This window comes from Scaptodrosophila lebanonensis, unplaced genomic scaffold, assembly GCF_003285725.1.
Source record: "Scaptodrosophila lebanonensis strain 11010-0011.00,11010-0021.00 unplaced genomic scaffold, SlebRS2 tig00001419-arrow-arrow-pilon, whole genome shotgun sequence".
NCBI classification, from domain to species: Eukaryota; Metazoa; Arthropoda; class Insecta; order Diptera; family Drosophilidae; genus Scaptodrosophila; species Scaptodrosophila lebanonensis.
In genome coordinates, this window is record NW_022060745.1 from 826,941 (window position 1) to 853,382 (window position 26,442).

A 26,442-nucleotide genomic window follows, 5' to 3' on the forward strand; every position below is an offset into this window, starting at 1 on the left:
GTGTGTATATATACATGCGCGTGTATATATTTATATGTAAATGTATGTATATACTGGGAATAATTTTATGCCAAGCGCAACCAGTTTAAATAATACAAATCAATTAAGTACAAATTTGACTTAGTTTCTTTATTAAAACTGTGCATTTACTAATGTCAATATATGTACATATGTATGTACAAATAATTTTCCGAATTCCAAAAAAAGTCACGGTCCACCTTGCAGCAACTAAGCGCAGTTATGTACATACATATGTATGGTTGTCGCTTGGCAGTTGGCATTTATTTATCTATGCACAAGCCGACAATGTACACATATGTACATATGTGGCCGAAACTTAATTTGTATTCGTTACCTGTGCACTACCCTGACAATTATGGAAAGTCATATGGATGCTGGATGAACTTGCCAAGATCCAAACCCAATGTGAGGCACAAGTACAGCAATCCACGTACAGGAACAAATCCAACGAAGAACGAAGTCCAGCGGCGACCAAGAAAAGCCAAAGTCCACCCGGGGGCGCCAAAATGTACGGCTTAAGCCGGAAACTTGCCGGTATGGCAAAAGCGAAGGTCCAAGGTACCTTGATTAATTCGCTTCCAAATGAAGCGATGTTATGGAATATCAAAGTGGCAGACTGTTTTTGGCTCGCACTGAATTTACGTTGCAGAAGTTACAAAAGCGAACTGCACAGTCTGATCTGAGTTTTCTAAGTGATGCTTGCTCTCATGCGCAAGTGGATCGCATTCAAGAGCGCGAGAGAGCAACATAAAACAAAAAAACTTACAGTTGTAAACAGCGCCTAACAATAACATATGTGCAAACAATTCATTTTTTACTTAAATCTAAACATTATTAATATCTAATTGAATTTAATTCTCTTAAACTACGAAGTGACCAAACACAAATAATTCCGTGAATAAATATGATTTTAAAAAAAACTATAAATGAATGCACACCAAACGTTGCACTGAAGTAAACAAAAATATACACTCAAACACAAGAAATTTCTGCAACAAACGTAACCACAAAACTTATTAAAATGTAAGCAAAACTTATTAAAATGTAAACAACAAAAAAACCGAATTTTATTTTAAACTAGCAGGTATTGCCCGTCTTAACCCGGCTCAATATAATGTTTCCAATTGTATTTATTTTGTGTGTGCATAACCTACCCATATGTTTTCACCTTATAAGTTACCAGTAGGAAGGCATTTAAGGTATTTAAATGAACATTTTCTGTTCTTGACAAAAAATTGTTCAGTAGTCCGTTACATTTTTGTTCTTGCCAAACTATTTCTTTAAACGAACATGACCACTATAACTAATATTTTTTAAACCTCCCCCCTTTGGAGTTAGAATTTTCCAAAAGCCTTTCTTAGTGTGCTCCTACACTATGATGGATACTATGAAAGGATACTTGAGTCCAAATTTCATCTTTTACCGTTTGGGCTGTGCGTTGATCACCAATTAGTCAGGACAAACTGTTTTATATATAGAGATAACGCAACGTTTTAAGATAGACTATGTGCAAAAAAGGGGAATAATTATAAGGGTATATCCTAATTTTAAATTCACATTTGAGTCAATACGGTCACGCACAAACTCGGAATATGAAACACGGCACTCGTGTCAATGCCGTGCAGCGATGAGCCACGATCAAAAAGCACTGACAATTCTCATCTCAATTTGCTAGAGTAAAACTTTCGATAGTTGAAGCCACCGATACCATCAAAATATCGAAGTTTGAATGCAATAAGCAGAATATTTAAATAATAAAATCTAATTATTTATTGAGATCGATAAGAACAAATCATATACATACATACATCTGCCCGCAATGCGAAGCAGAATATGCGTAGCTCCGTTATTCGGTTTCTGCTTTACTATCGCATACGCAGTCGTTGCTTAGCGACGGTAACTGTAAACTTTTGGCGTTTTGCCTTTGCAATTAACATTAAATGGTCAAAACGAAAGAAGATGAGCGAGCCAACAACTTGAAGTTGTTGTTGTTGTTTTGTATTTACATGCTTCATACATATACAGGCATAGATACATATGCTTGTACATATGTATGTATGCATGGGCACACATAGACACGAACTGTTCCCAACTATTTGATATTTGATATATGGCAAGTAAAAAACATATTGCTATATTTTAATCGTTGAATGCCAATTTGTTGATATAGTTATGTTGATTACATTACCCAAATTTGAAATCGATCGGACAAAATTTATAACACAAACTATTCATTTGAAAAAGTGAATAAATATTAAAACCCCAATAATAAAATTAAATGCGATATATCGAAAATATCGATACTTGTGTTGATATATCGTAATACATGTCGAATACAAATACATCGAAAAACATCGTTTGAGAGTTATTGATTATAATACTGTATTCGATTGTACACTGTACACATACATACATACAAATTTATTTGTATGTGTACTGTAACTGTAAACTTTTGGCATTTTGCGTATGTAATGAACAGGCGTAAATGATCAAAACGAAAGAAGATTTGCGAGCCAATAACTTGAAGTTGTTGTTGTTGTTTTAAAAATTTTGATTTGAAACCATAGAAAACTATTTTTTACAATTAAACAACAGTGTTCGATAGCCCACTGCATACTTGTACATACAAACCTATATATGTATATAGGAATGTATGAACGTACATACATACTTATTGATGTACATACATACATATGTACATGCTATACATACAGACGTATGTACGTATGTAATACATATGGTGCTGGCGTAATTCATAATGCGAAATTCTTTCTAAGGGGAGAAATGTCCCCCCTGCCCAACCTGTGTACACCCTTGTAGTCCGTTGTCCTAAAAACCCCTTATGCCAAATGTACTAAACAAAGAAAAAATAGCATAAAAATGTTTATGTTATAATGTTAATAATTTTTAATTAATTAACATTTCTTGCCCTGTCAGTGCAAGACGAATGTACTTTTGTACATACATATGTATGTATGTATGTACATACATGTGTACAAATGAACATTCACACATTAGTGTCTCACATTTTGCTTTGGCTACTTCAACCGTTTACACGCAACTACACGAACAGCTGCTTGTATGTATGTATGTGTGTGTGTGTGTATGTATACTTAGTTGTCCCCAACTGTTTGATATTTTGTATTGTTTGTTCTACCTGCATTTCTAAAATGCATATTTTAAAAATCGTTAAATGCAAAGTTGTAATTTTAGTTACGTAGATTATATTACCCAAATTTGAAATCGATCTGACAAAATTTATAACACAAACTTTTCATTTGAAAAAATGAATAAATATTAAAACCCCAATAATTCAAGCTCCAAAAATTTTGAAAAACCGAGTATGCAGTTTTGTTTGTATTCTTTTATAGATTATAAAACCTAAATTTAAAGTTGATCGATTCAAAAATGCAGAATTTTAAAACAAACTTTGGAGCTACTTTTCCCCCCTTTGGAGCTCGAATTTTCCAAAATCCCTTCTTAGTGCGCATCTACACCATGATAGGATACTTGAGCCCAAATTTCAGTTTCCTAGCTTTTACCGTTTGGGCTGTGGGGTGTTGATTGTGTTTCAATTTTTCCACGGAAAACCCCCCTTTTTTCATGCCCCAGGAAAAATGGTGAAAAACCATACCGTTTGGGCTGTGCGTTGATTGCACATAGCTTTTCGTTTACCGAATTTTCCACCGGAAAATCATTATTATTCAGGCCGCAGGAAAAATATTGAAAATCCAAGTATACAGTTTTTTTTGTATTCTTTTTGAGAATATACAAACTAAGTTTGAAGTTAATCGGATAAAAATTGGAGCTCGTTTTCCCCCCTTTGGAGCTCGAATTTTCCGAAACCCCTTCTTAGTGCTCACTTTCACTATAAGAGGGATCTTGTGTCCAAATTTCAGCTTCCTAGCTCTTACCGTTTGGGCTGTGCGCTGATTGCCAATCAGTCAGTCAGTCAGGACAAACTGTTTTATATATATAGAGATATCTTCCCGTCAGCAGCTACGACACTTTCTTTTGGACGGATTCGACGATTGCCTTGCTCAGGAAACCAGTTTGTACTTGGACGACCTTCGTCGCCAATCGGATTGCAAGGAAAGCAACCAGTGTCCTCGTCAAGCTCAGTCCATAATTTGAATCCCTTCTTGGATGAACACGGGATCATGAGATCGTGTGGCCGCTTGGTGGCCTCTCAGACATTGAGCTATGATGAATGTCATCCAATTGTGCTCTCCTACAGTTGTCGTTTTTCTCGCTTCGGGCAGTGCTGATTAATCAGTACTGTCCCAACTGTCTGGCGCACGAGCACTCAGGAGGTGACTGTCGGAGCGGTGACCGGTGTCGAATTTGCGAAAAGGACTACCACACATTGCTCCACATGCGGGAGCATGCACATCGTAAGACAACACGCGATCGTGCAGGCACCCCTCCCAGGCGGTCCGCCAGAGTGCCGATCATGGTCGAGCGCTTGTCGCACCAACACGGACGAGGCCGTACAGGCACGCCCCCAAGGCGTTCCGCCAAAGCGCCGTCCTCGCTACCTGTCCCACAGGCTCCTACGCTCTCCTCACTCCTCCAACACGGGAAAACTCTCGTCATGCCCACGGCTGTCGTCCAAGTTGGTTCAGGACGGAAATGGTTTGACGTCCGCGTCCTCCTTGATCCCGGCAGCCCTGTAAGCCGCATCAGCGAATCCTTCGCAAAAGGCCTGAAGCTGGCCAGTGTCCCGATAGGTGCCGAAAAAGCCCACTCAGCCTTTGTGCGCTCCAAACACAGCCCTTTCACCGAACTGGAGGTGATCCTGAAGGTGGAGGCCAGGGTCCAGTACCGGACTCCCTCGGCTGCGGTGGGCGGCGCCACTTCGCGCATCTGTCGCTTGCGGATCCCAATTTTGACCGGCCTTCGACGGTCCTGGTCCTCGGCGCTGATGTGTACCCAAACATCATACAGCAAGGGCTGCTGCTGGGTCAATCTGGAGTCCCCGTCGCTCAGAACATCCTCTTCGGCTGGATCTTGTCCGGCTTCTGCAGCGGCTAAGCGCTTCCCAAGCCGTTCGCGTAAGAGGAGAGCGTACTGTCCGTCGGTCGTCGGCTGCCGACCGTGAACTCATCACACCGGCGGCCGCCTAGCATAGGCTTAGAATAAGCTTAGACTAGGCTTAGTTTTTAGTTCTTATTATTGTATTGGCAATATAAGGTCTGCGCATGTGCGCCCCCCGTCCAAGTGAAGTGCATTTATTGAAATAAAATAATTAAATTTAAGGTACAACCAATCATCTCACCTGCATCATTTGGTACTACACAGCGTCCACGTCACTACATTTGCAGTATTCTTTATAATTTCCATTTTTTAAATATGCTACCCAGTGTGTGCCTCAGCCGCTTTCATTATCTAAATTTATTATGCCACATTCGTTGATCCATGGTCTCTTCGGCAAACGATCACGCATAAAAACACCACGAAAGTGCTTAAAATATTTACCAAAACCAATTAAATCAATATCGGTAAGTCGTTTAGGTAGCATTTCTAAGAGTTTTTTGAATGGGGCTTATAAAATAGTCCATAGCCTTGCTTATATGGTTTCAAAAAATATCCCTTCCCCATAGCAATTGATTCCATATATCGATTATGTCGTGTCGCTTCCGATAATTGTTCTTCTCCATTTTTAATATCGTTTATGGCTTTGGCAATAGCTGATCCACCACTTGCAAGACCACCAAGTGCTGAAATTGCTGTCATTATTGGCACCAAAGGTAGGAAACCGTAAAATTGATAGCCAGGCAAATGAAGTTCAACCTATAATTTGTTAATTAAGTTGTTGACGAATCCGCTCCCAGTTTCACACTGCTTTGAATTTAATTTCCGTTTATAATTTATAGGCATTATTAATTATTACTATTACAATATATATACAAATATTTATATATAGTTTTCTTATTAGTTGATAAAATGCGATTAGTAAAACAACATAAGAAAATCAAAATACGGAATTTTGATCACGTTTGTGGTGAGCGGGATAGGAGTGAACAAATTGTGCATAGCCCGTTGTTACCCAATTCGATAGGTGCACTAATTGTGGGACCATCTAATTGTGGAAAGAAAAATGTTATGATAAGTTTAATCGAAAGGCTAAATGGACTTAAATTCCAAAATATTTACATCTACACAAAATCGTTGTATCAGCCCAAGTATCAATATTTGATGGAATTGATAAAAACCAATTAAGGGAATACAGCTGTTTACGTTTTCAGACAAGGAACAAGTTCTAAGTCCAGATAAAGCCAGACCGAATTCAATAATGATATTTATTTATTTATTGTTGATGACTTCCTAGTGCAACAAGTGGAGTTACTTATATGTTAAAGCACTAGTCACATATTTGATGATGTACTCTGTGATAAACAAACAATAAGATATTATTTTTGTATGGACCGTCATAAACATATAGACTCTTTCTATCTATGTCAAACATATACAAAAATACCAAAACATTTATTTATTTATTTATTTATTCCTAGTGCTACAAGAATGATTCTTATAAATTTATGCACTAGTCACATTAATTAAATTTCCTTAGATATTATTAAAATTCAAGTGATTTCATTAGCGTACTTAACCTATTTATATTAGATACATTTTAATTATACATAAATTTAAAGTGTATTTGGTTCTTATTTTTAATATTATTATTATTTTATAATAAACAAAAATGTTGCCTACTGAGTGTAAATGTATTAATATTGTGCTCTTACTTTATTTCATTTAGGTATTTTCTTGATAGTGCGCATGAATTCTATTTCTAAAATGCGTTTCATTGCTGATTGTTTTTAAGCCATGCGGTAACTCGTTCCACAGACGAACAGCAAATATAAAAAAGTGTTTTTCGGAACAACATAATCTATATCTTATGCAGACTATATTATTTGTTCTTCTTGATGAGGTAAATGAAATTTTGTCATACAAATAATTCGGCTCTTTTCGAGTAATGGTTCTGTGTATAAAAATTAGGGTCCTAAGTTTAATCCAGGAGTTAAGAGTCAAGTTAAAAATTTGTTTTGCGTATTCCGTTATGGATTCTCTTCTTTTAATATCAAAGACATAACGTGCAATGCTGTTAAAGGCTACTTTTAGTTTGTTCTGGCTTACGGCGTCACAGTTTCTGAATAATTCTACTCCATAAAATAGTGAGGGTATCAAGTATGTCTTAGCAATAAGGAGCTTGAGTTTGGCTGGGAGGAAATTCTGCGTCAAAGAGAGAAACCTAAGTGCACTATACGTTCTTCCTACAGCATTATTAACATGATTGTGCCATGATAGTGTCTCATTAATGATTATCCCTAAATTTTTCGCCTGCCTTACGTATTCAATATGTTTGTCTTTCAGTTGTAATTTCTCTAGATTAAGTAAGTTAATTTTCTTTTTATAAATTACCAGGCATTTAGATTTTTCCGGATTGACTTCCAGACCATTTATTCTCGCCCATTCACTGATTTTCAACAGATCGTCATTACAAGCACGTACACATTCTTTTAATCTATCTAACGGAGGATTAACATACAACTGAACAACATACAAGTGAATATCGCAGTTTGACACAGAACATGGGAGGTCATTAACATAAATAGAAAATAGCAGGGGCCCTAGCACTGAACCCTGTGGGACTCCACGTTTTATTAACAGAAAAGACGAAACACTACACGAGGTGACGACTGCTTGATGGCGACAGGACAGGTATGATTGGACTAGATGTATAGCGGAGTCAGAGAAGTTATAGAGTCGTTCAAGTTTGGTGCAGAGTATGGTATGATTTACCGTGTCAAAAGCTTTTGAGTAGTCAAGAAGGGTCAAAAAAGTTACCATACTGTTGTCCATTTGCTCACGAATGTCCTCTGTAATTTTTAATATTGAAGTTATACAACTTCTATTTTTCCTGAAGCCCGATTGTTTGTCGCTTAATAGTGAGTTTGTTACCATGAAGTTAGTAATTTGGTTTGTCATCAGGTGTTCAAATGCTTTTGAGAGGAACGGTAGTATGGAAATAGGCCGAAAATCATTACCTCAGTAATGGGCACGCTTAGCATTTATGATTTTCAGCCCAACTATTTTTCTGAGTTTCCTATAATGCAATAGGTGAGCCGTGGTCTTATAGCGTTTCCACTTATTGAAAGCATGATCTCGTCGTATTATTGCATAACCAATTTCTCTACTAAACCATTCGTTTTTAACAGGCTTAATTACTTTTAGTCGCAGCGGTACAAAACTATTATAAAGGTGCTGAAAGTGTTCATTAAAAAGTTCAAGCTGCTCGTCTACTGTGGGTTTTGTATATATCTCGTCAAAGATTATGGTATCGCAGTAATCAAAGAGTAGCCTAATGTCAATATTCCTAAAGTCCCTATAAGTAATTGTATGGTTATTTTGATCTAGGTAGATATCATACGTCAAAAAAATCATGTCATGTTTGGAGAAAGCTGGTGCTGAGAGCTGGTCAAAAAGAATCGCTTTATTGGTGTCATTAACAAAGAATACGTCAAGGAGGGTATTACAGGTGTTGGAGAAATGTGTAGGTAAAACAGTATTTCCCAGTCTCATGCCCAAACCGATCATGTCATCTTTTAGGTGATGCTCGATTAGCATATTGCTGTTAAAATCTCCAGCCAGGACAATATTGTTATATTTTATAGACACTGCGGAAAAGGTATCCAAAAAGTCACTGTAGTCCGTATGTCTGTTAGGTCTATACGTACATCCGACAAGGATGCTTTCAATATTTTTGCGGCCTGATATTTGCAGAAACAAATATTCCAGATTGCTGCCCAATGGCTGGTTGCTAATCACCTGGCATTTAAGACTATTTTTTACATATATGGCCACACCCCCCGCATGCCCCTCACGGTCAGAACGATAGACATTATACCCATTACAACATACATATTGATCATTAAGACTAGAGACAAACCACGTTTCAGACACACACACTACATCTACATTAGAATTGACAAACAAAGATCTAAACTCGTCCATTTTATTCACTAGACTTTGTGCGTTGAGGTGACAAATATGAAGACCCTTCTTTTGCTTACATAGAACCCGAATAATGGAATGACTGTTCGCTGTGGAAGCATATCTTAAGTTATCTTGCATGGAGTCCAAAAAACAATCAAACGCCCACGCATTATACAGAGATCAAGAGCACTAACAGATGATCTGCACACTATTATTACATTTACAAGAAAACGAATAATGAAAAAATTATTTATCCAAGAATTAGACCTAAAGCTTATATTATTGTTAAAAGCTAGCATATGTTTACAGGGCAGAAACTCAGGCAGTGGGAGAGCGAAATCCACGCTCATTATAATGAGCGAGCTGTAAAAGCTCGTCCCTGCTATGTATGGGCTGCGCACTCTCGTTCTCCCTAAGCTTCACGTGCACTATGCCTCTGCGTGAGAACACAGCAACAAAACGTTTCTGTTTTTTAAGCTTTATCGCCTCTTTAAAGATTATATAGCTTTCTCTTGTTAGCTGCTCATTGATGTATATGGGGGCTAGAGAATCAAAGCCCAGCATTTGCAAGCTTAGTGTTTTGTTGCTTTGCCGACGGTAGGCTGCGGCTGCCTTCAGCAACGTGGTTTTTTCATATAAATTTTCAAATTTAATAATTATATCGGGATCAACATTCGAAACCTGTTTATTTCTTGGACGAAAAATTTCCCGTATCCTAGGCGGTGGTGTAATGTTTAAGGCGAAACAGAGGGAGTGGTATAAGGTACGTACATTTTCGTACATTTTCCCTCCATGTGTGGGACTCCATGTATGCGCAGGTCACAGGCAGCATTGACATTGAGCTGCGCAGCAAGCTTTGCCTCCAGCACTCCAACCCGCTCCCTCAATGAAGACAGCTCTCCAACCTCGCGCTCCATGGTATTCACCCTCTCATGAAGCTGATCCACCCTCTCATGTAGTTGCTTCATTTCCTCAGCCATACGGTCGAAACGCTCCAGCAGAACGTTTAGGATGCGCTGCTCAGCATCTCCCATATTGGCAGTGATGAGGCTGGCCTGTTCCTCAAAACGGAGACTTATCAACGCCATAATTTTAGACGATATACCCTCTGACTGGCGGCCCTCCTTAAGGTCAGTGACTGTGTTTTCTCGTGCGCGTTTGTTGGGCTGCGGTGCCTTGATGTACAGTGTAAGTTTTTCGTTTATGTTTTATTGAGTTATTTGTTGAGCGCTGATGAGTGATTGTTGAGTGCTTTGTTGAGCGCTGATTCAAATATGCAGATATGTTAATAACTCAGTGCCTCGGTGTTGGTATTGATATATGTGTTTGTATAGTTTTCGCGCTTCAAAAGTACTTTTATAATTAGTGATTTTATTAAAGATTCCTTTAATTTATTTGATCACTAGCAGTTTCTATGAAGAACGAAATTGAACTTCTCGCGATTATTAGCACTGTGTACGTAAAATGTTGTAAATAAATTGACAAATTAGGAGTTTTGGCGCAGCGATAGAGAAACACGTCTGTATGCAAGCACAGCTGATACTTTATTCTTAATATGTGACAATGCCAATTTAATTATAATATTTAAACAAGATGAAATGAATATTAAACATATTTATAATGATCATGTCATAGGCGACTTTTAAACAATTTCTAGATATTTGTAGTAAATGTTGGAAAGATAAATATGAATTTGTTGTTATAAGTAAAGATAATGCTGTACACAATGGACGATATAGGACCGGTTTTGATAATTTCATACATTTGTGATACCTCTTGATTTGCTTCTGATCAGCTTTTGATCAGGTTATGATCAGCTTTTCAAAAACGATGTTGTTTTAATATAAGTTAAGGTTGCCCATGTAGTATTGAATGGGTCACCTTGTAATAATTAGTAGTATCCTATGCATGTCGCTGATATTCTCCCGATTCACAATAAGAAGGCGGCTTCCTTTCTCTTTCAATACAAGTATTAGTTTATTATCAGTAAAATATGGCAAACTTAAGACTAAAATCATATCTTCTGAACGGCTGAAGCAATTTTCGTCATTCAAATTTTGTTTGAAAGAAAAATTCTTAAGCTTAAGCAATTAGCGCATTGTGCTGTGATTTGTAGGAGCTGCGCAATGTGTGCTCAAAGTTGGATTTTGTTGCCAGTGCAATATTTGCCTAATCAAACTAATAAAAAACGTTTAATGATACAATTATTTTCAGTTATGTTATATTTTTAGTTTTTAACAAATTAAAAATTGAAAAAAAAATTGTTTAAATATTTCAAATTTTTTTTTTAATTTAAAAATATTGAAAATTTTTTTTACATAAAAAAAATTAAAATAAAATATTTTGTTAATATTTTATGATTACATTAATTTTTATTATAAAGTACTGACAGCTGCAATTATTTACATTAATATGTTTTCTTTAAAATAGTCGTCTACATTCGAAGGAATATCTAATAATTTCACCATGTCCGAAGAATAATTACTAACTAATTCTTTGTGAGACCTCACATGTCTAAGGGATGAAACCAGTGGATCTGAAGAGGCTGACAACATATTGAAGAGATCCTCGTTTTGCCTTATTCGTGACGTCTTGCATGTGTTCAAATATCTGAATTTTTTATAGTCCTTGTTCCTCGACTCTTGGGCTTCCTCTGACATTTCTCCAATTGGTCATGAAGTGTTACTTGCACTGACTGTTCCGTCACTATTGTGGGCTGAGGTACTGCCTCTTTCTTAGCCGATCCTATTTGTTTGTACCCAGGAAGAACATCAACATTATGCCGAATTAGGGAATGTCGCAATATTAAATATTTTTCCTTTGACAATCCCAAATCCATAAACAATGCCAAAGCCTCATCGGCACTGAACTGCTTTGGCAGTAAGTTTGGCGGAGTAGGAATGCTTTCCTTGATCCTTTTAAGTCGCACTGGGCTTGCGTCAGCAACCGCTTTTGTGACTTGCGATTTTATTTTTTCCTGATCCTTGGTGTATTTCATGGACAGCGCCTCCGACAAGTGATCCGTAGCTATGGCTTCTGTGACATCGACAAGCTTTCTTTTTCTTGTAAAATCCGAGCATTCTTCAATGGATTTCGTTGGTCTTCCTCTGGCTCGTCCAGTTGATGTAGAGGGTACATCGTCCATTGATGTATCCAAGTACGTAGTCGTTGATAGCCAGATTTCATATTTTAAATCAAATTTCTGCTTGCTATATCCTACGCTTATCCATTTCTGTTTGATTTTAGAATAAATTAATTTAAGCTTATTTCTCAACATTTTTTGCTGATCTGCACTTTCCAGAGCATCATACAGCTCTTCCAGAACAGCTTCTTCAAATTCCTTCTCATCACTGGAATTCCTAAATAGATCAAATAATGTTGCATTTTGCACAGCCATGTTAAAGAAAAATCACTTTTAAGGTATTTAAACGTAAATTATATTGAAAAATACTATTCACTGCTAGTTAGACACAACTGATTGCTTTTTAAGTCAAAATTCGACTATTACGCTGCACCAAAAATATTGGCAATATATACCATTTCTAAACGCATACCTAAGATAATAAACTAAAACCTCTTTTTGCCTGTTCAAATGCTTTAAAGCAAAGAAATTACAATTCATGAAAGGGTCAAAAAGATTGCAAGACCTTCACCTGATATTGTAAATTACACTACCTGTAATAAATGTTATGCATAATTTTGGTTGCACAATATTAAATGTGGATCAAATAGGACCGCTTAGGTATATTTTTGTATCCATAATGCTAAATACAATGTTCCTAATAGCCGTTACTGCGAATCTACCTGCAATGCATTCTTCTTCTTATACCCGCGGCAGCGCCTTTTTCGCTGATTTTTTTCCGAAGTTGCGGCACTCTTTTTGCTCTGGTGCACACCGGCGGATCCGGGCGGATGAAAGTTTTATTGCGTTAGGTAAAAGAATATTTAGGGAACATATTTTGAAAATATGGGCGAGGTACTTTTGGGTACTTTTTTTGTATTTTCCATCAAAGTTGAAAAACACCCTAAAAATAGGTAGTTTAAAAAATAACGTTTTCTAGATAACTACAAATACGAAAGACATAGTTTTTATTAAATAATGCATAAAATTAATTCATCTAGCAATACAAATCAAAACATCAATGATTCGTTTCATAACTTAGCTAATATTATACCTGAAAGATGAAGTATTTGCATCAAATTGAATTAATTGTTGCGAGCTTAAAAAAGGGTCGACTTTGAGTGCACATATGTCCTAAACTATAATTCCGATTTGAGAGTAAGATTTTCGTAATCTTTGGAAAAAAAACTATTAGACACGTTTATTCATTACTCCCAAAGCGTTCATGAAAATTTTGATTTTCGCAAGCTGTTTCGGCCTAAGGCCCCACTGTGCGTCGTCCAGAGCGGCAGTGAACCACGGTCGGCGGTCGGATGGCCCAGTTCCTCGGGCCCTTTGCGCAGCGTCAGATTTCCTGTGTGCTGCGTAGGCATTTAGCCGGAGCCAGCGCTGATGTTGCTGGTCCGGCCACAATGTAGCACAATGTCCGCAGCACTTGTGTTATGTTAACGCTGCAGAATTGTGTAAACCGGAGCCAGCGCTGGCATAGCCGGCCTGGCTGCATAGTTGCTCAACATTCCACATTATGTTGGCGCTGCAGCTCGACGGGTGAACGCTCGCCGCTGATGGTCATGGAAGGCGTGTGGAAGGGGCCACAGTGGCGGGCGTAGAAGGGTGTAGCAACGTTGGTTGTTATGTTGCTGGGTGTTAACTCCTCCCTTCCACAAGATCTGCGTCCCGCAGATCACTCGGCCTTGGAGGTTTCGCAGACGACTTATGGCTCCAATTGTGCGACGATGTCGCTCGGCCTCGGAATGCCTTTGGTCGACGTTATTTTTCTCCAGATGAGGTAGATCGTGGCCGCGACTATCAGGATTAGTGCGGCTTCTGTACAGAGCGATACCACCATTTAATTCGACATGCTGGCCAGTCTACTTTAGTTCTTCACACTGAAGTCATGGACATAGCCCAGCGACGGTTCGTAGCCAGTGGCGGTTACCTTCGTGAGCACGGCGGCCATGGCCATCATTCGAGTTGATGAGTAGCTGCTGTAGTTCCTGCCCTGAACCGTCACCGTTTCATTGTCGTACTGTACGATAACTGTACCTTTCAGATGGTATTCCCTCGACGCGGTGGTTACTGCTCCGTCGAAATTGGTGAGGAACAACGTACCCTCGTCCACCAATTTAACTATTTGTCGGTTACTCTCCAGATATTTGCACGCAGCGTGACCACCTCTCAGCAACCTCGGGATACAGTGGTCTTCTTCCAGCTTCCTCAGGTCCTTCTCCTGGTAAACAGTTGTATTGCCAATGGATAAGCAGGTTCCGATGACGTCGTACGTTTCCTGGCTATTCATAGCCAACGTATTGTAGTCCAGTGCCACTTGACTATCGTTGACCACTGACGGGAAGACGTGGATCAGGCGATATTCTCCATTAATGACTTTGGGCATCGACAGGACGTACAGCAGCGATGTTCCATGCGTCAGAACTGAGGGACGAGAGAACTCCAGTGCTTCAACGACGTTCTGGTACGGCAGATTTTCTATTTCCAGATTTTCTAATTCAGCACCTCTTCGTGATCCAGCAAATTCGAATTTATCACGCCGGCCTTTGCGAGCTGACACGCCCTCGTTATCTCATTCACTTGGTCCATCAAGATAAGAGCCTTGTGCAATACTGCCATGGTGGCGTGCACGTCCCCGTTGACCCTGCCGATGACTTCATTGAGCCGTTGGATGGACTCATGCGTAGCGTCGAAGAGCCGCGTGTTGATCCGGATCTGTTGGTCGTTGTTTTTCACGGTGCTGTCCTGAGCCTTGAGGATTGCATCTCAATCCGACGCGTCTGGCGATCCTGCAACCCAATTCCAGGCTGACCCCAGCCAGTCTAAGGATCGTGGTCTCCTTTGTGGCACGCTTAGCAGGCGTGCAATGTTTTCCGTTGCGCCTCGCAGGTAGTGTAACACCAGGGTGCCAATTCCGGGATCAGTGACGTGTAGCGCTTCCTCCTCCATTTCTCTGATGATTTTCTGCATTCGCTCCAGGTCGATGACGTGTGCCAGCTTGAATAATCCATTAACGCACCAGACAACTCCTTGTTGTAGGGGGACGACCGGCGCCTCATATTTGAAGACGTGTACGGCTCCCATGGTGGTGGCCAGTGCCATGCTTGCGATGAGTATTGGAATTGGAATTTTAAAACGAATTTTTAGTGTGCAATAATTAAATTTGAAGCTTAAAATTATTTTTTGTGTATATTAATTCTATACAATATTTTGTACTTAAATCTAATTATTGGTTTCATAGCTTAATTCTAATTGGAGGTGTTTAGGTGTACTCTTAAGTTGCTATTATGTGCGTGCAAGGAACCGGTGAAACGCCTTCCAAATTCAAAATTCTTATTCTCCGCATCATTCTAGTTTCTAATGTCGGACTTGTGGGAGACCTTTCCTGATTTTGTCTTTATAGTAACCTTCCCAGCCTCTTGCACTTGCTCAGGTCTAAAACGTTGTTTTTCTTTCGTCTTAATTTGTTTATTAGCGACGAAAACCTTGTCGCCCTGACCGTACTCCCTGGGTTCTCCTCTATTTTTGTTCCTAGCAAGGTTTGTCAGCGTTTGTTTGTGCTGATTCAGTCCCTTTACATCCTCAAGAATCTGTTGTTTAAAGCTTGCTAAGCCCTGGTAATTAATCCTCGATGTTTGATTAAAGAAAATATCCACCGGTTTCTTTTTGGTCACCGAGTTGACAGAATTGTTGTATCTGTCCACCGCTATGGGTACCAAGTCGATGTTTTTGAAGGTGGGATATTCACTTCTCAGACACCTATAGATTTCCAAGAAAGTGGAATGAAACTTCTCTATTTGGCCATTGACCTTGCTTTTCTGGGTTGGAGTGTAGTACAGCTCAATTCCCAGAGTGCGCAAATAATTCAATACGGTGGGGCACAAAAGACCCCTCTCATTGTCAGAGACCATCATTCTAGGGACAGAGAAGTAGTGGAGAGCCTCCAGAAGTTTCTCGTGCAAGTGCACCGACGATTTAGACTCTAAGGGAAAAAGCTTAGCGAACTTGGTGAACTTGTCTATGCAGCTCAAATATACCCTTTTTTCTAGTGTGAACACGTCAACGTGAAGTATTTCACACGGGTAGCCAGGAATCGGCGTTGGTTGCAGTTCTGGCTTGTTAGGGTGTCGCTCGTACTTAAAAAGTTTACAGCACTCGCAAGATGACACCTGAGCGCGTATTGTGCTCGTCATTTTGGGGAAGTAAAACTTCTCCAGTATTTGGATGCGGACTTCTTTCGGACCTCTATGGGCTCGGCGATGCTCTTTTTCAATCACATCGCAAATTTGTTCCGCATCGGACAGGTCTGAGACCAGTCTCTGCGTTATTCGAATTTTAAACAGTTTAAAATTCTCATAGCATATTGACTGGAAGAACGATAGGTAAGTCTCAGGGATCTTGGTCGAATATCAATTGATTCCTAAATGCATTGATTGGTGCCTCTTCATGTGGTATTAGGTGGGAAGCGTCTTCAAGCGCGCGAACAGTGGCCACTGAGTCCACCTCTGAGGCGGTAGCCGTGTCTGAGCCCAGATAATTAACCTGTGTCGTGATGCGAGAGAGGGCATCAGCAACGACATTGGACCTTCCTGGTTTATAGGCCAGTACGCAATTGTATTCCTCAATTCGCGACTTCCAACGTTTTAACTTCGCATTAAAGTTTCTGTTGCCTAGCGCAAATGTTAGGGGCTGGTGGTCTGTATAAACTTTAATCGACCCCGCCCCGTACAAATAGGATCGAAGATTTTCCAATGCCCACACTATTGCGAGCATCTCCTCGATCGTGGCGTAATTTTAACCGTCCTACTCAGTGAACGGGAAATGTACGCGATCGGCCGGTCCTTGCCTTTATCGTCTTGCGAAAGGACGGCGCCTATGGCATAATTCGAAGCGTCCGTGGTTAAGTGAAATGGCTTGGTAAAATCTGGGAACGCTAACACCTCAGACGAGGAAAGAATGGTTTTCAAATCGCTAAAAGCCAGTAAAGCCCTTTCGTCGAGTTCAATCGGGATGTTTTTTGATTGCGACGCCTTCACCCCGGCAAGCTCTCCCCTTGTCAGATTCGTCAATGGCTTCGCGACTTTGGCGTAATCTTGGATGAACTTCCTGTAATACGAGGTCATGCCAAGGAAACTCTTCAATTCCCTCAAGTCTGTGGAGGGTTTCATTTCATTAATGGCCTTTACCTTTTTCTCATCTGCCTTAATGCCATCTTGCGTGACAATATACCCCAGGAATTCTACCTTCGTGGCCAAGAAACGCGTTTTTTCCTAATTTACCTGGAGCTTGGCCTTCTTTAGACTATCGAAGACCGCGCGAAGGTTTTTCCAATGGCTTTGATAGTCTTCGCTAAAGACTATAATGTCATCAATATAAACGTAGCAGATCTTTCTGATGTGCTCGTCAATCATCCGCTGAAAGATCGCGGGAGCGTTTTTGAGACCGAATGGGAGACGAAGGAATTCGTATTTCCCATTTAGGGTTGAAAAAGCGGTCTTCGGGATATCGCTCTCCTTCATGTGGATCTGATGAAACCCCGACGTCAGATCAAGAGTGGTAAAATACTTGGCTTTGCCAAGGCTAGCCAACCCCCTCGTATGGGTAACTCCGAGTGAATATGGGGTCATGCGTGTTAGTGCGGATCTCGGCCTTAACGGTCGTGTGGACAGCTTCCCCTGGCGAAAGTGGCAAAAAGAGGGAATATACCACTATTCCCTGATCAGTTTCTCCAACGTCTGCCTAATGCAGTCGGGATGATCGCCGTCGATCAACGGGTGAATGTTGGAGGATCGTCTTGCCAACAGGGGCAACTTAATCCCAGGGGATATAAGTAAAAAGTCGTTTTTCCTGTCGATCAGGGCCTTCATTTCCTTGAGGGTGTCATCGCCAATGATGCCGTCAAAGGAACTTAAGCCAGGGAGTACGTAAAAGGTAATGGCAGAGTCAATTCCGGAAGGTTTGAAAAATTGGCCCACGAGGCGATGCGTAATTTTTACGCTGCCCGCAGCGGATTGGACAAAAAACGGAGTGGGTAGTGGCGTGCAACCGGCAGAGATTTTAGGGCTAATCGGCCAATCATAATCTGGTACACTATAGGAGCAAAGCGCCGAATCGGCATCGCCCCTTATCTTCTGCCTAACGTGTAAGACTATTGACCGTTATAGGGGCTTGCCCCTAATAATTTCGTAGTCATTCAGGATGGACTGCGCCATCCATTTCCATATATTTTCCTTTACCCCCATAAGCTGGTCAAGCAGGGCTTTAAGGCTGTCGTTGAATCTATTGAGGGCACTTTTGATCTCCTCCATTTTTCTTGTTCGTGAGGCAGTTGCAAGAGATTGGGTTTGTTGTTACCCCTAAAAAAAAGGTTTGTGAATACGCAAATGTTATGCAATTCTTAGTTTCATTTCCGAAAATTTTCCTTTATTATTATATTATTTTACCTTCAATTTGATTTATTGAAATAATAGATTTTTTTAATTTTAGTTTTGTTTAAGGAATTACTATTCCACACTAAAAAAGCTTCCACAAGTTGCCCAATATTAAGGCGGCAAAAAATTAAGTACGACGGCGGAGGAATAAAGAAAATGAAAACGTTTCACTTACCCCTGTTACAGTGTGTATTGTGTTGTTAAGTGCTGTTTCGTGTAGTGTGCCGTGACTAAACTCCGATCTCTTTATGCCTTGAGAGTTCTGATTAAAATAAAAATAAAAAAATTTTATTTCATTTTATTTATTACTATTATTACTCATTTTTTTTTACTGAATAGTGCCAACCAAGTGATTTCCGTTTTTTCTATTATTTTTTCCCTTTCTTTTGCATTGTATTGCATTGCAGTTATTTAATTTGTTTGTTAAAAACCAGGTAGCTGGCTTAGCCCTTCTACCCTGGAGGGTCCTTCTTTTGAAGGATTCGCAGGATTGGGCATTTTATACTGTCTTTTGTCGGGAAATTAAATATTTCCTTTCAAAGCAGTTATGACGTAGTAATTTATTATACTCTGTACATGAAATGTACAAGAGTATATTAGGTTTGCGGGAGCTGAAAAATGTAACAGGCAGAAGGAGGCGTGGCAGACCCCACAAAGTATATATATTCTTGATCAGCGTGACAAGACGAGTCGATCTAGCCCTGTCTGTCCGTCTGTCCGTCCGTATGAACACCTGGATCTCAGAGACTATAAGAGATAGAGACACCAAATTTTGCACAAAGATGCGTTATGTGTGTATTCTATACGAGTTTGTTTTATTTTTTTGATTTTCCCCCCCACTTCCCCCCTATGGGGGTTTTCCCGATTTTCCATTCGTATAATCGCCTATATCTCGGAGACTATAAGACCTAGGAACACCAAATTTTAGTCCAAGGTGCCTTGTGTGAATACGCAGAAAATATATATTTTGGAATTTTCCTCCGTCCCCCCTCTCCCCCGAAAATGCGATTTTCTCTAACTTCCGTAATTCTTGGAATTTCGAACTAAAATTTTGGAAATACCCCCAGTTAGTAATTATGTGTCCGTATACCAAGTTTCAAGAAAATGCTTACACAGACACGAATAGATGCGCATAGGCATACATACACTCACACAGACGCAATTGCTATGTAAATGTGCAATTATACACCCTTTACGTGAGTTCGAATACCGAGAGAGGTAAAATCGATCCAATTTTTATACTCTGTACATGAAATGTACAAGAGTATATTAGGTTTGCGGGAGCTGAAAAATGTAACAGGCAGAAGGAGGCGTGGCAGACCCCACAAAGTATATATATTCTTGATCAGCATGACGAGACGAGTCGATCTAGCCCTGTCTGTCTGTCTGTCTGTCCGTCTGTCCGTCCGTATGAACACCTGGATCTCAGAGACTATAAGAGATAGAGACACCAAATTTTGCACAAAGATGCGTTATGTGTGTATTCTATACGAGTTTGTTTTATTTTTTTGATTTTCCCCCCCACTTCCCCCCTATGGGGGTTTTCCCGATTTTCCATTCGTATAATCGCCTATATCTCGGAGACTATAAGACCTAGGAACACCAAATTTTAGTCCCAGATGCCTTATGTGAATACGCAGAAAATGTATATTTTGGAATTCCCCTCCCTCCCCCCTCTACCCCGCAAATCGTAACTCCCGTAATTCTTGGAATTTCGAACTAAAATTTTGGAAATACCCCCAGTTGGTTATTATGTGTCCGTATGCCAAATTTCATTATGATAGACCGATTTAACAAGAAGTTATAGCCATAAATATATTTGCTGATGCAGCGCTGCTGCAGCGCTGCTCAAGCGCTGCCCGCGGCTGTTGTTGATGTTGCTGTTTGGTTGACTGCGAAAATGCTTACACAGACACGAATTGATACGCATAGGCATACATACACTCACACAGACGCAATTGCTATGTAAATGTGCAATTATACGTGAGTTCGAATACCGAGAGAGGTAAAATCGATCAAATTTTTTTTTTATTTTCTTAATTTTTTTATTTTCTATAATTATTGTAAACATATGTACAGAGTATTTCAAAGTCGGGACACCCGACTTTAGCTTTTTTACTTGTTTTTATTCTTTTTTTTTTATTTTCTATGATTATTGTAAACATATGTACAGAGTATTTCAAAGTCGGGACACCCGACTTTAGCTTTTTTACTTGTTTTAAACTGCATCAGAACACTAATATTAACAACATTTTCGCACTCGCGGATATGCCGTTGGCAAACCGCCGCAGTGTGTAGTTGTTTTTACTTTTTCTTTATTTTTTTTTTTGCTTTCACGCTCATAACACTAATATTAACAACATTTTCGCACTCGCGGATATGCCGTTGGCATACCGCCGCAGTGTGTAGTTGTTTTTACTTTTTCTTTATTTTTTTGCTTCCACGCTCATACACTAAATTGTTCTCTCGAACTTATTTTCATTTTTTTCCTTTTTTTCCTTTGCCCTTTTGCACCACCACATCTTCGTTTTTTTTTTTTTTCATTATTTTATTAAGGCTCCGCGCACCATTTAAATTCTAACACTTATAATTAAACAGGGTACACCCTCAAGAGGGGGTCCCTGCTCGGGCGCCAGTTAAGGCCATATAGTATTGAATGGGTCACCTTGTAATAATTAGTAGTATCCTGTGCATGTCGCTGATATTCTCCCGATTCACAATAAGAAGGCGGCTTCCTTTCTCTTTCAATGGCCCAGTTCCTCGGGCCCGTTGCGCAGCGTCAGATTTCCTGTGTGCTGCGTAGGCATTTAGCCGGAGCCAGCGCTGATGTTGCTGGCCCGGCCACAATGTAGCACAATGTCCGCAGCACTTGTGTTATGTTAACGCTGCAGAATTGTGTAAACCGGAGCCAGCGCTGGCATAGCCGGCCTGGCTGCATAGTTGCTCAACATTCCACATTATGTTGGCGCTGCAGCTCGACGGGTGAACGCTCGTCGCTGATGGTCATGGAAGGCGTGTGGAAGGGGCCACAGTGGCAGGCGTAGAAGGGTGCAGCAACGTTGGTTGTTATGTTGCTGGGTGTTAACTTGTATAATCACATATAAAGGATAATATTTTCATATTTCATCTTGTTTAAAATTGAGTTTGAAAAGAAGAAGAAGAAATACAATAAAACACAAAATGAAAAAACAAACAAAAACAAGAAGAAGAAAAAATACAATACAAGTAAAACAATGGAAAAAACAAAACAACAACAAAAAAATAATATGTTAAACGACCTGATTCAAACCAGATTGGTGTTAAATGAAAAACTAAAAAGTCTAAAGTCTAATCAAATTCATAGAATTAATATGTTAGAAAATACATTCAGACCAATTACAAATCAATTAAATGCTATCGTTCAAAATATGAATCAAAATAAAAATACAAAGTCCAACGAATAAGAAGAAGAAGAAGAACAGCTTTACGTGATAGTTTTTTATTAGAACAAATGGAAAAATATCATATTCATTATAAACGAAGTCAGAATAGTCTGTATCTGTATGTTGTTCTTATTGTTGTTGTGAAAAACTATTAAAATCGAGTTCCACCAGCATCACCACCGTCATATTCCATTTCTGTTTTAGTAACAATCCAGATCGCTTTTTCAGTGCCTCAGTAAGCGGAGCTGCTAAGGTGGCAAAATCTCTTATGAATCGCCTGTACCACCCGGCGGTTACTAAGAAAACGCGAACCTCCTTTACGGACCTCGGTACCTGTATGCGCTGTATCGCCCACACCCGTTCCGGATCTGTTCGAAGTACGTCCACGATAAATCCCAGGTATTTCAATGTTTTAAAGGAAAACTTTGACTTTTGTAACCCTATCGTCAGATTTGCCTTCTTGAGGCATTCAGATATACTTTCACGTTGGACCTCAGCTCATTTGGTATGACCTTGTCCATCAGCCGGCACAATCTTTGAGCGGCGATACACAATCGGAAAAGCATCATGCGGAATTGGTACAAAGGACGCCCAGGTACCGTAAACGCAGTTCATCTTCTACTGGACTACTCCAACTCCACTTGCCAAAACGTAAATTTCAAGTCTACACTGGTCGATTCCAGATAGGATTCCCTCCACGCATGGTAGCGGATAGGCATCTTTTACAGTCAGTTTGTTCAACCTATGGGCATCGAGGAAAAACCGGTTCTTGCCCGGTCGTCGCACTATGGTGATGCGGTTACTCCACGAACTATCGCTAACCTCGATGACGCCAAGCGCAAGCATACTGTCCACCTCATCCCACACAATCTTTTGCATAGCGGGTGATAGAGGGTAGTGGCTGTCTTTCACTGGCTCTGCTCCGCTGACAAATTCAATACGGTGAGTTTCCACAGTCGTCTTTCCTAATCCCACTTCCTTTTCTACTCGTTCCAATTTCAGCTTTTGTTGTTCATTTAATTCCCACATATCTAGTTCCGGTTTTACTTCATCCTGGTTCACATAATGCGCTACTCTATCAGCTAGCAATTCATCGAGGACAACGGCAGACTTTTCTGGAGGAATTAATAGTGGAGTCAAATTAAACAGCCGCCAAAAGTCGATGCCGAAATAAGCGTTCTGCTCGAGCGATGGGCATACATAAAACACCACTTCTTTGGTATCCTCCCGATACTTTACTGGTAAGCGCACCCGCCCAATTACGGCTCGATCTTGACCGCCTGCTGTTTTAATTATTGGAATGTATTTGCTGGGCTCCACGCCAACCTCTTTCAGCAGTTCAAGACTGCCCTTGCCTAGCACGCTTACCGAGGCTCCGGTATCCAGCAAACCGCGTAGCACATAGCCTCGTACTAGTACTTCGGCATAAATCCTCGGGTCTGCTGCTCCTTCGCGTCGCACTGCCTCGGCCACCAGCTTCTTTGTCTGCCTTCTTACTCTAAATCGTGCTCGGGCCTTTTTAACTTTGGCTGTTACCATTCTCATGCCGTCTAATTGATGTTGAGCGAAAATTTTATTGCGCGCCTCCAGATATGCCCGCATCTTCTCTTCGTATGGTAAAAATCTCAACTTACTACTATATGGGATATTTTTATTATCAATTTTCTCTTCTAGGACCGCTCCGTTGCCATCCTGGTGGGCACCTGTGTCGAGCGCGATTCGCCCACTTGATCCGCACTCCGACGGCCGTTTCCCGCACAATCGGGGCATGAGGGACTATAGGTTTCTGGTTTACCACATCCATAACAGAAAACGCGCCTTTCCGGCGACATGCAGTCACGGAAACTGTGGCCGGCTTGTCTACAGTTCCAGAAAACTAACGCCTGTTGCGGGCGCCTTGCCAAACGCGCCTCCTCGATGATGCCGAAATCCGCCGACTCCTCGCCGTTAGTGTCGTCGACCAACTCCTCCACTTGCGGTGGACGGTTTCCGCCATTAAAACGTGTGCCCTGCGTGTTGGGTACAAGCCTTCTCGCCGCAGAACCATAGCTTCCACCTCTACGCATTCCTCACGTAAGTGGTCTACCGTGTACACGCGCATCGCATACACATAACGAGCTAATTCTGTTTTTAATCCCCTTTTAATATATTTCATCATCTCGTTTTTGGATGGTGCTGTTTGGAGACGCGGCGCCAGCTTTCTCAAGGCATAGAAGTACTCCTCAACGCTTTCGCTTGCCTTCTGCCGTCTTTCGCGCAATTGACGCATACGCTCAAATTCGTCGGCGGCGCCTTTAAAACGGGACAGCATGCTTCGCTTTAGTTCATGCCAGCTGTCCGCCCGGCGATCCCTGACGTACTGCCAGTACCACTCGCGAGCGTGCCCAGTCACTAGCAGATGGAAGCTGTTTAAGACTCCGGACCACGCGCAGCGACACTGCCTCTTATCGCCGCTGAAAACGATGTCCCTCTTTTCAACGCGGCACCATCCTGATCTGCCATTCGCCGCTGCACACGGAGGAGGTGGGTCCATCTAACCACTCCAATCGTTGCGCCTGTTGCCTCCTCGCCGGGCTGATGGTGCGACCGGATTTCGCCAATTCCGCGCTGTACTGCTGCTATGGCCAGATCCACTAGAGGAATTAGCTGCCGCCGGCCTTGCTACCGGACGCGAAGCGCTTCTCGCAGATGTTATAGGCTTGGCTTGGTATTGATGCGGCCGTTTTGGAAATGCGCCACGACTTTGGCTGACTGGTGGTTGCCATGCTCCATTAGCAGCTGAATCGCCGCTAGTCGCTCGCGGCTGCAAGACTTCTTTGAGCGCGCCCATCAAGTCTTGGAAACCCATTCGGATTTCTTCCTTCAACACTTTGTTGATGCCCTCTTTTTGCGATTGGCGGTATGTTTCGTTCGCCTGCGCCACTGCTGATTCTACCGCCAACGTGACTACTGGCTCGGCGTCCCCGCGTATTGCTTGTGCTATGGACGGCCTTTCAATTTAAAATCGCTCTGTTTTTTATAATATTTATTTGTATTTTAGATTTAAAATTTGTTTAGCTTTCAAGCAGGCCCCGAAGTAAAATTCGCGTATCAATTGAATTGTTGTACAAGGTGCGTCCCAAAGTAAACAGGACTTTTTGAATCAAGCGCCCCCTGGTGGCGCTATCTATATGTCGACTGGTGCGTTAGAATCTGCTATCTTTATCAATTGTCCAGTGAGAATTTAATGACATTTCATCGATTGGAAGTGAAGTTATTGCGTTTTAAGTGTCAGTATGTTTGTGTTATCGGTGCGAAAATAAGCTTCGAACAAAGAGCCAACACTAAATTTTGTTTTAAAATTGGTAAAACTTTTACCGAAACGTTTCAATTGATGGAACAAGTGTATGGCGATGATTGCCTATCCCGTAGCAGGGTGCACGAGTGGTTTCAACGTTTTCAAAGTGGTCGTGAGGACATAAATGACGATCAACATGTGGGCCAATCAAAATTCCATCGAAACTGTGCGTGAATTCATCAAAAATCAGCCGAAATCATCATTGAAATTGATGGAAATGGAATTAAACATCTCCAAAATATCGATTTATCGCATTTTGACCGAACATTTGGGCTTACGAAATGTGTGTGCACGGATTGTTCCGCACAAATTGACTGACGACCAAAAATTGCTCAGAATCCAACATTCGATCGACGCTTGTGACCGATAATTTGACCAAAAATCACATTTTAACCATTAATTACTCGCCGTATTCACCTCATATGGCACCATGCGATTTCTACCTTTTCGGAAAAATGCATTTGCCCATGAAAGGAACGCGTTATGCAGACGTAGAGGCCATTCAAAAGGCTTGCACCGGCATACTGGCGGCAATACCGGCCAACGAGCTAAAACACTCGTTCGACATGCTTTTGGATCGTGCAAAAAGCTGTATTGAACCAGATGGAGACTATTTTGAATAAAATAAATTGATTTTGCCGAAAAACCCTTTTCTTCTGTTTTTTTTTAAGTCCTGTTTACTTTGGAAAACACCTTGTATATATGTATTCAAAACAATGAAAATGTTTGCGAACGCCCAAAACAACAAAAACCAATGGGCCAAATATATGTACGTTAATTATGTATGTTAGATAAATAAATAAGTACAACAATAAATAGATAATTAAGTGAATATGAATAAATAAATATGAATATAGTTGTTGAGGCACCGAGATAGTTCGGGAGCCTTTTTTAGTCTATGGGCTTAGTCTGAAGCGGGCGTCAGACACGACAATTAAAACAAAAACGATTTCTTTTTATACTCTGTACATGAAATGTACAGAAGTATATTAGGTTTGCGCGAGCTGAAAAATGTAACAGGCAGAAGGAAGCGTGGCGGACCCCACAAAGTATATATATTCCTGATCAGCATGACAAGACGAGTCGATCTAGCCCTGT

The 26,442-nt window shown here is 40.7% G+C and overlaps 1 long non-coding RNA gene across 1 annotated transcript; it reads left to right on the forward strand.

The window, feature by feature from the left end:
* Positions 1-1,026: 1,026 nt before the first annotated feature.
* On the forward strand, positions 1,027-23,800 carry LOC115633437. The gene is made up of 7 exons (XR_003996343.1): positions 1,027-1,044; positions 22,212-22,406; positions 22,473-22,602; positions 22,691-22,949; positions 23,010-23,248; positions 23,343-23,623; positions 23,682-23,800. It is a non-coding gene; the product is annotated as an uncharacterized LOC115633437 (long non-coding RNA).
* Positions 23,801-26,442: the final 2,642 nt, after the last annotated feature.